Here is an 11,896-nt window from a genome sequence, read left to right as displayed (position 1 = left end):
TGCAAACTTAGTTTCTGATCTATCTAAGGCCACTATAAGTTTCATGAATGAAACAAAGTCCTCAATTAGAAATTTGGAGGCACAAGTGGGCCAGCTGAGTGAAAGGATCACTGAAATCCCTCCTAGTACTCTCCCAAGCAATACAGAAGAAAATCCAAAAGGAGAGTGCAAGGCCATTGACATAGTCAACACGGCCGAACTTAGAGAGGAAGGGGAGGACATGAATCCCAAGGAGGAAGACCTCCTGGGACGTCCAGTGATCAATAAGGAGCTTCCCTCTGAGGAACCAAAGGAATCTGAGACTCATCTAGAGACCATAGAGATTCCATTGAACCTCCTTATGCCATTCATGAGCTCTGATGAGTATTCCTCTTCTGAAGAGAATGAGGATGTTACTAAGGAGCAAGTTACCAAGTACCTTGGTGCAATCATGAAGCTGAATGCCAAATTATTTGGTATTGAGACTTGGGAAGATGAACCTCCCTTGTTCACCAATGAACTAAGTGATCTGGATCAACTGACATTGCCTCAGAAGAAACAGGATCCTGGAAAGTTCCTAATACCTTGTACCATAAGCACCATGAACTTTGAAAAGGCTCTGTGTGACCTTGATTCAGGGATAAACCTCATGCCCCTCTCTGTAATAGAGAAACTGGGAATCTTTGGGGTGCAAGCTGCTAAAATCTCATTAGAGATGGCAGACAATTCAAGAAAACAGGCTTATGGACAAGTAGAGGACGTGTTAGTAAAGGTTGAAGGCCTTTACATCCCTGCTGACTTCTTAGTCCTAGATACTGGGAAGGATGAGGATGAATCCATCATCCTTGGAAGACCCTTCCTAGCCACAGCAAGAGCTGTGATTGATGTTGACAGAGGCGAATTAGTCCTTCAATTGAATGAGGACTCCCTTGAGTTTAAAACTCAAGGACATCCTTCTGTAAACATGGAAAAGAGGCACAGTAAGTGATGAGCGGATATTTTATACGCTTTTTGGGGTTAATTTCATATAGATTTTAGTATGTTTTAGTTGGTTTTTAGTTTATTTTCATTAGTTTCTAGGAAAAATCCACATTTCTGGACTTTACTATGAGTTTGTGTGTTTTTCTGTAATTTCAGGTATTTTCTGGCTGAAATTGAGGGAGCTGAGCAAAAATCTGATTCAGGCTGAAAAAGGACTGCTGATGCTGTTGGATTCTGACCTCCCTGCACTCAAAATGGATTTTCTGGAGCTACAGAACTCCAAATGGCGTGCTTCCAATTGCGTTGGAAAGTAGACATCCAGGGCTTTCCAGAAACATATAATAGTCCATACTTTGCTCAAGGATAGACGACGTAAACTGGCGTTCAACGCCAGTTCTCTGCCCAATTCTGGCGTCCAGCGCCAGAAACAAGTTGAAAGTTGGAGTTCAACGCCAGAAAAGGATCCAAAGCTGGCGTTGAACGCCCAAAACAGCCCCAGGCACGTGAGAAGCTTTAGTTTCAGCCCCAGCACACACCAAGTGGGCCCCAGAAGTGGATTTCTGCACTATCTGTTATAGTTTACTCATTTTCTGTAAACCTAGGCTACTAGTTTAGTATTTAAACAACTTTTAGAGATTCATTTTGCATCTCATGACATTTTAGATCTGAACTTTGTACTCTTTGACGGCATGAGTCTCTAAACTCCATTGTTGGGGGTGAGGAGCTCTGCTGTGTCTCGATGAATTAATGCAAGTATTTCTGTTTTCCATTCAAACATGCGTGTTCCTATCTAAGATATCCATTCACGCCTAAATATGGAGAAGGTGATGATCAGTGACACTCATCACCTTCCTCAATCCATGAACGTGTGTCTAACAATCACTTCCGTTCTACATCAGATTGAATGAATATCTCTTAGATTCCTTAATCAGAATCTCCGTGGTATAAGCTAGATTGATGGCGGCATTCATGAGAATCCGGAAAGTCTAAACCTTGTCTGTGGTATTCCGAGTAGGATTCTGGGATTGGATGGCTGTGACGAACTTCAAACTCGTGAGTGCTGGGCGTAGTGACAGACGTAAAAGGATAGTAAATCCTATTCCGGTACGATTGAGAACCTGCAGATGATTAGTCGTGCGATGACAGCGCATTTGGACCCTTTTCACTGGAAGAATGGATGGTAGCCATTGACAACCGTGATCCACTGGTGCGCAGAAATTGTGATTACACTTTAATTATGTAAAATTCATCGCTCTTTCTTTCCCTGGTAATGACGCCAAAAAATATGATGCCAATACCATGGTTCACAACTTCGCACAACTAACCAGCAAGTGCACTGGGTCGTCCAAGTAATACCTTACGTGAGTAAGGGTCGAATCCCACGGAGATTGTTGGTATAAAACAAGCTATGGTCACCTTGCAAATCTCAGTCAGGTAGGGTTAAATGTGATTGGATTAGATAATTAAAAGATAAATAATAAAGGATAGAAATACTTATGTAATTCATTGGTGAGAATTTCAGATAAGCGAATAGAGATGCTTTCGTTCCTCTGAATTGAATAGAAAATAGTATTACTTTGCATTAATCTTTGAGGAACAGCAGAGCTCTACACCTTAATCTATGGAGTGTAGAAACTCTACTGTTAAAGTTACATAAGTGAATAGAGTTCATTGGTCTCGGCCCCAGAGGGGAACCGGAGTAACCAAGACTGTGAATACAATGATAAAAAGTTCTATTTATAATAAACTAGTCACTAGAGTTTACAGGAGTAAGTAATTGATGCATAAATCCACTTTCGGGGCCCACTTGGTGTGTGCTTGGGCTGAGCTTTGAGTGTTGCACGTGTAGAGGTCCTCCTTGGAGTTGAACGCCAGCTTTTGTGCCAGTTTGGGCGTTCAACTCTGGTTTTGGATCCTTTCTGGCGTTGGACGCCAGAATTGGGCAGAGAGCTGGCGTTGAACGCCAGTTTGCGTCGTCTATTCTTGGCCAAAGTATAGACTATTATATATTGCTGGAAATCCCTGGATGTCTACTTTCCAACGCAATTGGAAGCGCACCATTTCGAGTTCTGTAGCTCCAGAAAATCCACTTTGAGTGCAGGGAGGTCAGAATCCAACAGCATCAGCAGTCCTTCTTTTTTTTTCTGCAAGCTTTGTTCTTTGCTGCTTTTTCTTGCTTCAAGAATCATTTTTATGATTTTTCAGATTATCAAATAACATGTCTCCTAGTCATCATTCTTTCAAGAGCCAACATATTTAACATTCTTAAAACAACAACTTCAGAAGACATATGCACTGTTCAAGCATACATTCAGAAAACAAGAAGCATTGTCACCACATCAATATAATTAAGCTAAGTTCAAGGATAAATTCAAAACTTATGTACTTCTTGTTCTTTTGAATTAAAACATTTTTTCATTTAAGAGAGGTGATGGATTCATAGGACATTCATAACTTTAAGACAAAGTTACTAACTACTAATGATCATGTAATGAAGACACAAACATAGATAAGCACATAACATGGAAAACGAAAAACAGAAGAAATAAGAACAAGGAATGAATCCACCTTAGTGATGGTGGCGTTTCCTTCTTGAGGAACCAATGATGTCCTTGAGCTCTTCTATGTCTCTTCCTTGTCTTTGTTGCTCCTCCCTCATTGCTTTTTGATCTTCTCTTATTTCATGAAGCATGATGGAGTGCTCTTGATGTTCCACCCTTAGTTGTCCCATGTTGAAACTTAATTCTTCTAGAGAGGTGTTGATGTGCTCCCAATAGTTCTGTGGAGGAAAGTGCATCCCTTGAGGTATCTCAGGGATCTCTTGATGATGAGCTTCTTCATGTGCCTGTTGAGATCCATGAATGTGCTCTCTTGTTTGCTCCATCCTGTTCTTAGTGATGGGCTTGTGAGTTGAATCTTTCCATCTCCCATGGCTCAGAGGTGGAAGCTTTTGTCTTCCCTTTCCTCTTTCTTGAGGTTTCTCTGGCCTTAGGTGCCATTAATGGTTATGGAAAAACAAAAAGCTTATGCTTTTACCACACCAAACTTAGAATGTTGCTCGCCCTCGAGCAAAAGAAGAAAGAATAGAAGAAGAAGAAGAAGATATGGAGGAGATGGAGGGATGTGTGTAAGGATGTGAGTGGTGAATAGAAAACAGAAGGGATGGTCATGAATGGAGAGAGAGGGTGAGGTGGGTGGGGATCCTGTGGGGTCCACAGATCCTGAGATGATCCTGTGGTGTCCACAGATCTTGAGGTGATTCTGTGGTGTCCACAGATCCGGAGGTGTCAAGGATTTACATCCATGCACCCTTTAGGCATGTAAAAATGCCCTTGCACACAACTCTGGGCGTTCAGCGCCAGGTTGGTGCCCTTTGGGCATTCAACGCCCATTTGTTGGCCATTTCTGGCGTTGAACGCCAGAACCATGCTTGTTCTGGGCGTTCAGCACCCAGACACTGCCCATTTTGGGCGTTCAGCGCCAGAACCATGCTCTGTTCTGGCGTTGAACGCCAGGCAGATGCTTCCTCCAGGGTGTGATTTTTCTTCTGCTGTTTTTGATTCTGTTTTCAATTTTTTTGTTTATTTTGTGACTCCACATAATCATGAACCTATAAAGACATATAACTAAGAAAAATATAGTTAGATAAATAAAAATTGGGTTGCCTTCCAACAAGCGCTTCTTTAATGTCAATAGCTTGACAGTGGGCTCTCATGGAGCCTCACAGATGTTCAGAGCATTGTTGAGACTCTCCAACACCAAACTTAGAGTTTGAGAAAGGATCTTCAGATGGAAGTCCATGAAACTTGCAGTTCTGCTGCATCAGAGAAACTAATTGAGGTTTCAGCTCAAAGTTGTTTGCTCCAATGGCAGGAATGGAGATGCTTCTTCCATGTAAATTGGAATTTGGTGCAGTAAAGTCACCAAGCATTCTCCTTGCATTGTTGTTGGGTTTCGGCTGCCATCTCCTTTACTTGTTCGAAATTTTCAATCAAGTTGTCTCTGGATTGTTGTCATTTAGCTTCTCTTAATTTCCTCTTCAGAGTCCTTTCAGGTTCTGGATCAGCTTCAACAAGAATGTCTTTTTCTCTATCCCTGCTCATAAGAAAGAGAAGAGAAAAAGAAAAGAAGAGGAATCCTCTATGTCACAGTAAAGAGGTTCCTTATTATTAGTAGAAGAAGAGAAGAAGAAGAAAAAATTCGAACACAGATAGAAGAGGGGGGTTCGAATTTGGTGAGTGAGGGAGAGATGTTAGTAGATGAATAAATAGATAGAAGGAGTTGAGAGAGAATGATTTTCGAAAATTATTTTTGAAAAAGAGTTAGTGATTTTCGAAAATAGTTTTTGAAAAATGTTAGTAGTTTTTTTTTTCGAAAATTCAAAATAAAAATAAAATAATTAGTTAATTAAAAAGAAATTTTTGAAAAAGGGGGAAAATATTTTCGAAAATAGAGAGAGAGTTAGTTAGGTGGTTTTGAAAAAGGTAAGAAACAAACAAAAAGTTAGTTAGTTAGTTGAAACAAAAATCAATTTTGAAAAGATAAGGAGTTGGGAAGTTAGAGAAGATATTTTGAAATCAAATTTTTTGAAAAAAGATAAGATAAGAAGATATTTTTGAAAAGATATGATAGAAATTAGTTTTTGAAAAAGATTTGAATTTTTAAAAACACTATTAATGACTTGATTCACAAGAAATCACAAGATATGATTCTAGAACTTAAAGTTTGAATCTTTCTTAACAAGCAAGTAACAAACTTGAAATTTTTGAATCAAAACATTAATTGGTGATGTTATTTTCGAAAATTTGATATAAAAATAAGAAAAATATTTTTGAAAAATGTTTTTAGAATTTTCGAAAATAACTAAGAAAATTGAAAAAGATTTGATTTTTGAAAAAGATTTTGAAAAAGATAAGATTTTTAAATTGAAAATTTGATTTGACTCATAAAAACAACTAGATTTTAAAAACTTTTTGAAAAAGTCAAATCTAATTTTTGAATTTATGAGAGAGAAACAGGGAAAGATATTTTTTTTATTTTTGAATTTTTAATGAAGAGAGAGAAAAACAAGAAAAATGATGCAATGCATGAGAATTTTAGATCAAAACATGTGATGCATGCAAGAATGCTATGAATGTCAAGATGAACACCAAGAACACTATGAATGTTAAGATGAACACCAAGAACATATTTTTGAAAAATTTTTAATGCAAGGAAAACATGCAAGACACCAAACTTAGAATTCTTTAATGCTTAGACACTAAGAATTCAAGAATGCATATGAAAAACAAGAAAAGACACAAAATATGCAAATGCAAAGATCAAACAAGAAGACTTACCAAGAACAACTTGAAGATCATGAGGAACACTATGAATGCATGAGAATTTTCAAAAAATGCAAGATGAGTATGCAATTGACACCAAACTTATAACAGGACTCAAGACTCAAACAAGAACACAAAAAATATTTTTGATTTTTATGATTTTATGATTTTTTTTTTTGTATTTTCTTTTAATTTTTTCGAAAACCATTTTGAAAAAGAAAAATAAGGATTCCAAAATTTTTAATATGAATTCCAGGAATCTTATGCTCTTTAGTCTAAAGCTCCAATCAAAGGGTCAGGCATGGCTTAATAGCCAGCCAAGCTTTAGCATGTAACAGGTAGATCATGAATCAGCAGTAGGTGGATTCGCACCAACTAGCTTGCTCTTGATAACAAATTGGAAGCCTCAGTCCAAATGAATTTGGACATGGCTTTACAGCCAGCCAGGCTTCAACATGCTTCATGAAACACTAGAATTCATTCTTAAAAATTCTGAAGAAAAATATATTTTTGAAAACATTTTTATTTTAAGAATTTTTTTTTTCGAAAACAGAGGAGAAATTTTTGAAAAATTTTTGAAAAAAAAACAAAAAGAAAATTACCTAATCTGAGCAACAAGATGAACCGTCAGTTGTCCAAACTCAAACAATCCCCGGCAACGGCCCCAAAAACTTGGTGCGCAGAAATTGTGATTACACTTTAATTATGTAAAATTCATCGCTCTTTCTTTCCCTGGTAATGGCGCCAAAAAATATGATGCCAATACCATGGTTCACAACTTCGCACAACTAACCAGCAAGTGCACTAGGTCGTCCAAGTAATATCTTACGTGAGTAAGGGTCGAATCCCACAGAGATTGTTGGTATGAAGCAAGCTATGGTCACCTTGCAAATCTCAGTCAGGTAGGTTTATAGGGAATGATGATGATTGTCACGTTCATCACATTCAGATTGAAGTGCGAATGAATATCTTAGAAGCGAAATAACATGAATTGAATAGAAAATAGTAGTACTTTGCATTAATCTTTGAGGAACAGCAGAGCTCTACACCTTAATCTATGGAGTGTAGAAACTCTACCGTTAAAGTTACATAAGTGAATAGAGTTCATTGGTCTCAGCCCCAGAGGGGAACCGGAGTAACCAAGACTGTGAATACAATGATAAAAAGTTCTATTTATAATAAACTAGTCACTAGGGTTTACAAGAGTAAGTAATTGATGCATAAATCCACTTTCGGGGCCCACTTGGTGTGTGCTTGGGCTGAGCTTTGAGTGTTGCACGTGTAGAAGTCCTCCTTGGAGTTGAACGCCAGCTTTTGTGCCAGTTTGGGCGTTCAACTCTGGTTTTGGCTCCTTTTCTGGCGCTGGACGCCAGAATTGGGCAGAGAGCTGGCGTTGAACGCCCGTTTGCGTCGTCTATTCTTAGCCAAAGTATGGACTATTATATATTGCTGGAAAGCCCTGGATGTCTACTTTCCAATGCAGTTGGAAGCGCGCCATTTCGAGTTCTGTAGCTCCGGAAAATCCACTTTGAGTGCAGGGAGGTTAGAATCCAACAGCATCAGCAGTCCTTCTTCAACCTCTGAATCTGATTTTTGCTCAAGTCCCTCAATTTCAGCCAGAAAATACCTAAAATCACAGAAAAACACACAAACTCATAGTAAAGTCCAGAAATGTGAATTTAACATAACAACTAATGAAAATATCCCTAAAAGTAACTAGATCCTACTAAAAACATACTAAAAACAATGCCAAAAAGCGTATAAATTATCCGCTCATCATCCACCTACACATAGCTTGCCATAGGAGGACGTGCGTGCGTGAATCAGAAAATAGAGGAAAGCAGAATTTCAGAAGACAAAGCATCTTCAAAACTCCAGCATATTCTCCATCATTGCATACAAGTATAATTTGTGTTCTGCCCTTTTATTCCTTGCAATCAAATTTGATAAGTGAATTATTTTATTGTTTTCCTGACTAAGAGTTACAAGATAACCATAGATTGCTTCAAGCCAACAATCTCCGTGGGATCGACCCTTACTCACGTAAGGTATTACTTGGACGACCCAGTGCACTTGCTGGTTAGTTGTGCGGAATTACATTGTGAAGTAATTTTCGTGCACCAAGTTTTTGGTGCCGTTGCCGGGGATTGTTCGTGTTTGAACAACTGACGGTTTATTTTGTTGCTTAGATTAGGAAAATTTTTCTTTTTGGTTTAGAGTCTCTTATTATTGTTCTTGGTTAAAAATATCCTTCTTCAAAACAAGTGTTACATTTATTGCCCAATTGCCTAGAGTGTTGGTTTATGTTCTTGATGATTGGGCACCAGTTTTATTAAAAATCTTTTTCAAAAATAATTTTTTCTTGATTAAATCTTGTGCCAAACTTTAAGTTTGGTGTTTTCTTGTTGATTTTTTTCTTTGGTTTTCAAAAATTTTATTTTGGTTTTCTAAAAATTTTAAGTTTGGTGTTCGTTATTCATGTTCTTGTGTTCTTGTGAATCTTCAAAGTATTCTTGAGTTTTTTCTTGTGTCTTGATCTTAAAATTTTTAAGTTTGGTGTTCCTTGGTGTTTTCCCTCCAAAAATTTTCGAAAACAATGAGCATTAGATCTAAAAAATTTTAAATCTTGTGCTATTTTATTGTTTTTCTCTCTCCTCTTTAAATTCAAAAATATCTTTCCTCTCTATTTTAAAACAAATTTTCGAAAATTATTTTTAAAAAACTCATATCTTTTTCAAAACTTCCTAACCACTTTCTCTCTCCTCAGTTTTTTGAAATTCTTCACCCATTTTTATTTATTTTATTTTAATTTTTTTATTTCGAAAATAAAATAAATTAATTAAAAAAATTATTTTTATTCTATTTTACATCATCTCCCTTTCTCCATCATGGATCTAAGCGGAAATGAACAGTCCAGGAGGACACTGGGGTCATATGCTAACCCCTCTACTGCTTCATATGGGAGTAGTATCTGCATACCCTCCATTGGAGTCAGTAGCTTCGAGTTGAATCCTCAGCTCATTATCATGGTGCAGCAAAGTTGCCAGTATTCCGGTCTTCCACAGAAAGAACCTACAGAGTTTCTGGCATAATTTTTACAAATTGCTGACACAGTACATGATAAGAAAATAGATCAGGATGTCTACAGACTACTACTGTTTTCATTTGCTGTAAAAGATCAAGCTAAGAGGTGGTTAAATAACCAACCTAAGGCCAGCATAAGGACATGGAAACAGCTGACAGAAAAATTCCTGAATCAATACTTTCCCCCAAAACGGATGACACGACTAAGGCTGGACATCCAAGGCTTTAAACAAGGAGATAAGGAATCTCTTTATGATGCCTGGGAGAGATACAGAGAGATGCTACGAAAATGCCCCTCTGAAATGTTTTCAGAGTGGGTTCAGTTAGACATCTTCTATTATGGGCTTGCAGAAGGAGCTCAGATGTCTCTAGATTACTCAGCTGGTGGATCTATCCACAGGAGAAAGACAATTGAAGAGGCTCAAGAGCTCATTGATACAGTTGCCAGGAATCAGCATCTGTACCTAAGCAGTGACCCTTCCATGAAAGAAGAGGTTAAAACAGTAACTGCTGAACTCAGCCCTGTAGAACAAGCTGCTGAATTCAATCAGCAATTGGACTTTCTAACAAAGCAGTTAGCCGAATTCAAGGATAAACTACAAGAAACAAGGATGGCTAATATAAATATGGAAGAACAATTGAAGCAAACAAAGCAGCAGCTGTCAAGACAAATAACAGAAGAATGCCAAGCAGTTCAATTGAGAAGTGGGAAAACATTAAATACCCCACCTCAAGGCAGCAAAGAGCCAAGAAATGAGCAAACCACCCAAAATTCACCTGAGGACAGTAAGAGCCCAGGGAAAAGTAATTCTGGCGTTAAAATGCCAGAAATCTGGTGGAAGGCTGGCGCTGAACGCCCAGACCATACCCAAGACTGGCGTTCAACGCCAGTAACAAGCAAGGACTGGCATTCAACGCCAGAAACAAGCAAGGATCTGGCGTTGAACGCCCAAAATGGGCACAGTTCTGGCGTTCAGACGCCAGGAACAGACAAGGAGTTGGCGTCTAATGTCACTCCAGCTTCTAACTCTGGCACTCAATTGCCAGTGAGGGATCAGACACACACAAGTGCTGATGACAACCCCTCTAAAAGGGCTTCTTCAACCACTTCTGTAGGCAATAAACTTACAGCAACTAAGGTTGAGGAATATAAAGCCAAGATACCTTATCCTCAAAAACTCTGGAAAGAGGAGCAGGATAAGCAATTTGACAGAGAACCAAGTGGCTGATCATCTGTCCCGGATAGAGCCAGTAGAAGGGACGTCCCTCTCCTTTCTTGAGATCTCTGAGACTTTTCCGGATGAGCATTTATTTTCCATTCAGGAAACACCATGGTTTGCCGATATTGCAAACTATAAAGCTGCAAGGTTCATACCCAAAGAGTACAACAGGCCAAAAAAGAAAAAATTAATCACTGATGCAAAGTACTACCTGTGGGATGAACCCTATCTCTTTAAGAGATGTGCAGATGGAATAATCCGTAGGTGTGTTCCTAGAGAAGAAGCACAGAGGATCCTATGGCATTGCCATGGATCTCAATATGGAGGCCATTTCGGAGGTGAGCGAACAGCCACCAAGGTCCTCCAATGTGGCTTCTATTGGCCTACACTCTATAAAGATTCCCGAGAGTTTGTACGTAACTGTGACAGTTGCCAAAGAGCTGGTAATCTGCCGCATGGTTACGCCATGCCTCAACAAGGAATCTTGGAGATTGAGTTGTTTGACGTATGGGAAATTGACTTCATGGGACCTTTCCCACCATCATTCTCAAACACGTACATTCTGGTGGCAGTTGACTATGTATCAAAATGGATTGAGGCCATTGCCACACCCACCAATGATACTAAAACAGTGCTGAAGTTCCTCCAGAAATATATCTTCAGCAGGTTTGGGGTCCCTAGAGTACTAATCAGTGATGGGGGCACTCACTTCTGCAACAAACAGCTTTACTCTGCCATGGTCCGGTATGGGATTCGCCACAAGGTGGCGACTCCATATCATCCACAGACTAATGGACAAGCTGAAGTCTCTAACAGAGAGCTAAAAAGAATCCTAGAACGGACTGTAAATACCCGTAGAAAGGATTGGGCAAGAAGCTTGGATGATGCTCTGTGGGCATACAGAACAGCATTCAAGACTCCTATAGGGACCTCTCCATACCAACTGGTCTATGGTAAGGCATGTCACCTGTCCGTGGAACTGGAACATAAAGCCTACTGGGCAACCAGATTCCTGAACTTTGATGCTAAATTAGCTGGAGAAAAAAGATTGCTCCAGCTAAATAAGCTAGAGGAATTCAGATTCACTGCTTTCGAAAATGCCAAGCTTTATAAAGAAAAATAAAAAAAGTGGCATGACAGAAAGCTGTCATCTAGAATCTTTGAACCAGGACAAAAGATTTTGTTGTTCAACTCTAGGCTCAGGCTATTCCCCGGGAAACTGAAGTGCCGGTGGAGGGGACCATATGTGATTACAAGTGTATCACCATATGGTTATGTGGAGCTTCAAGATATTGATTCTGATAAGAA

This window comes from Arachis ipaensis, chromosome B04 (genome assembly GCF_000816755.2).
Source record: "Arachis ipaensis cultivar K30076 chromosome B04, Araip1.1, whole genome shotgun sequence".
Taxonomy (NCBI): domain Eukaryota; kingdom Viridiplantae; phylum Streptophyta; class Magnoliopsida; order Fabales; family Fabaceae; genus Arachis; species Arachis ipaensis.
Note: the sequence above shows the minus strand (reverse complement) of the source record.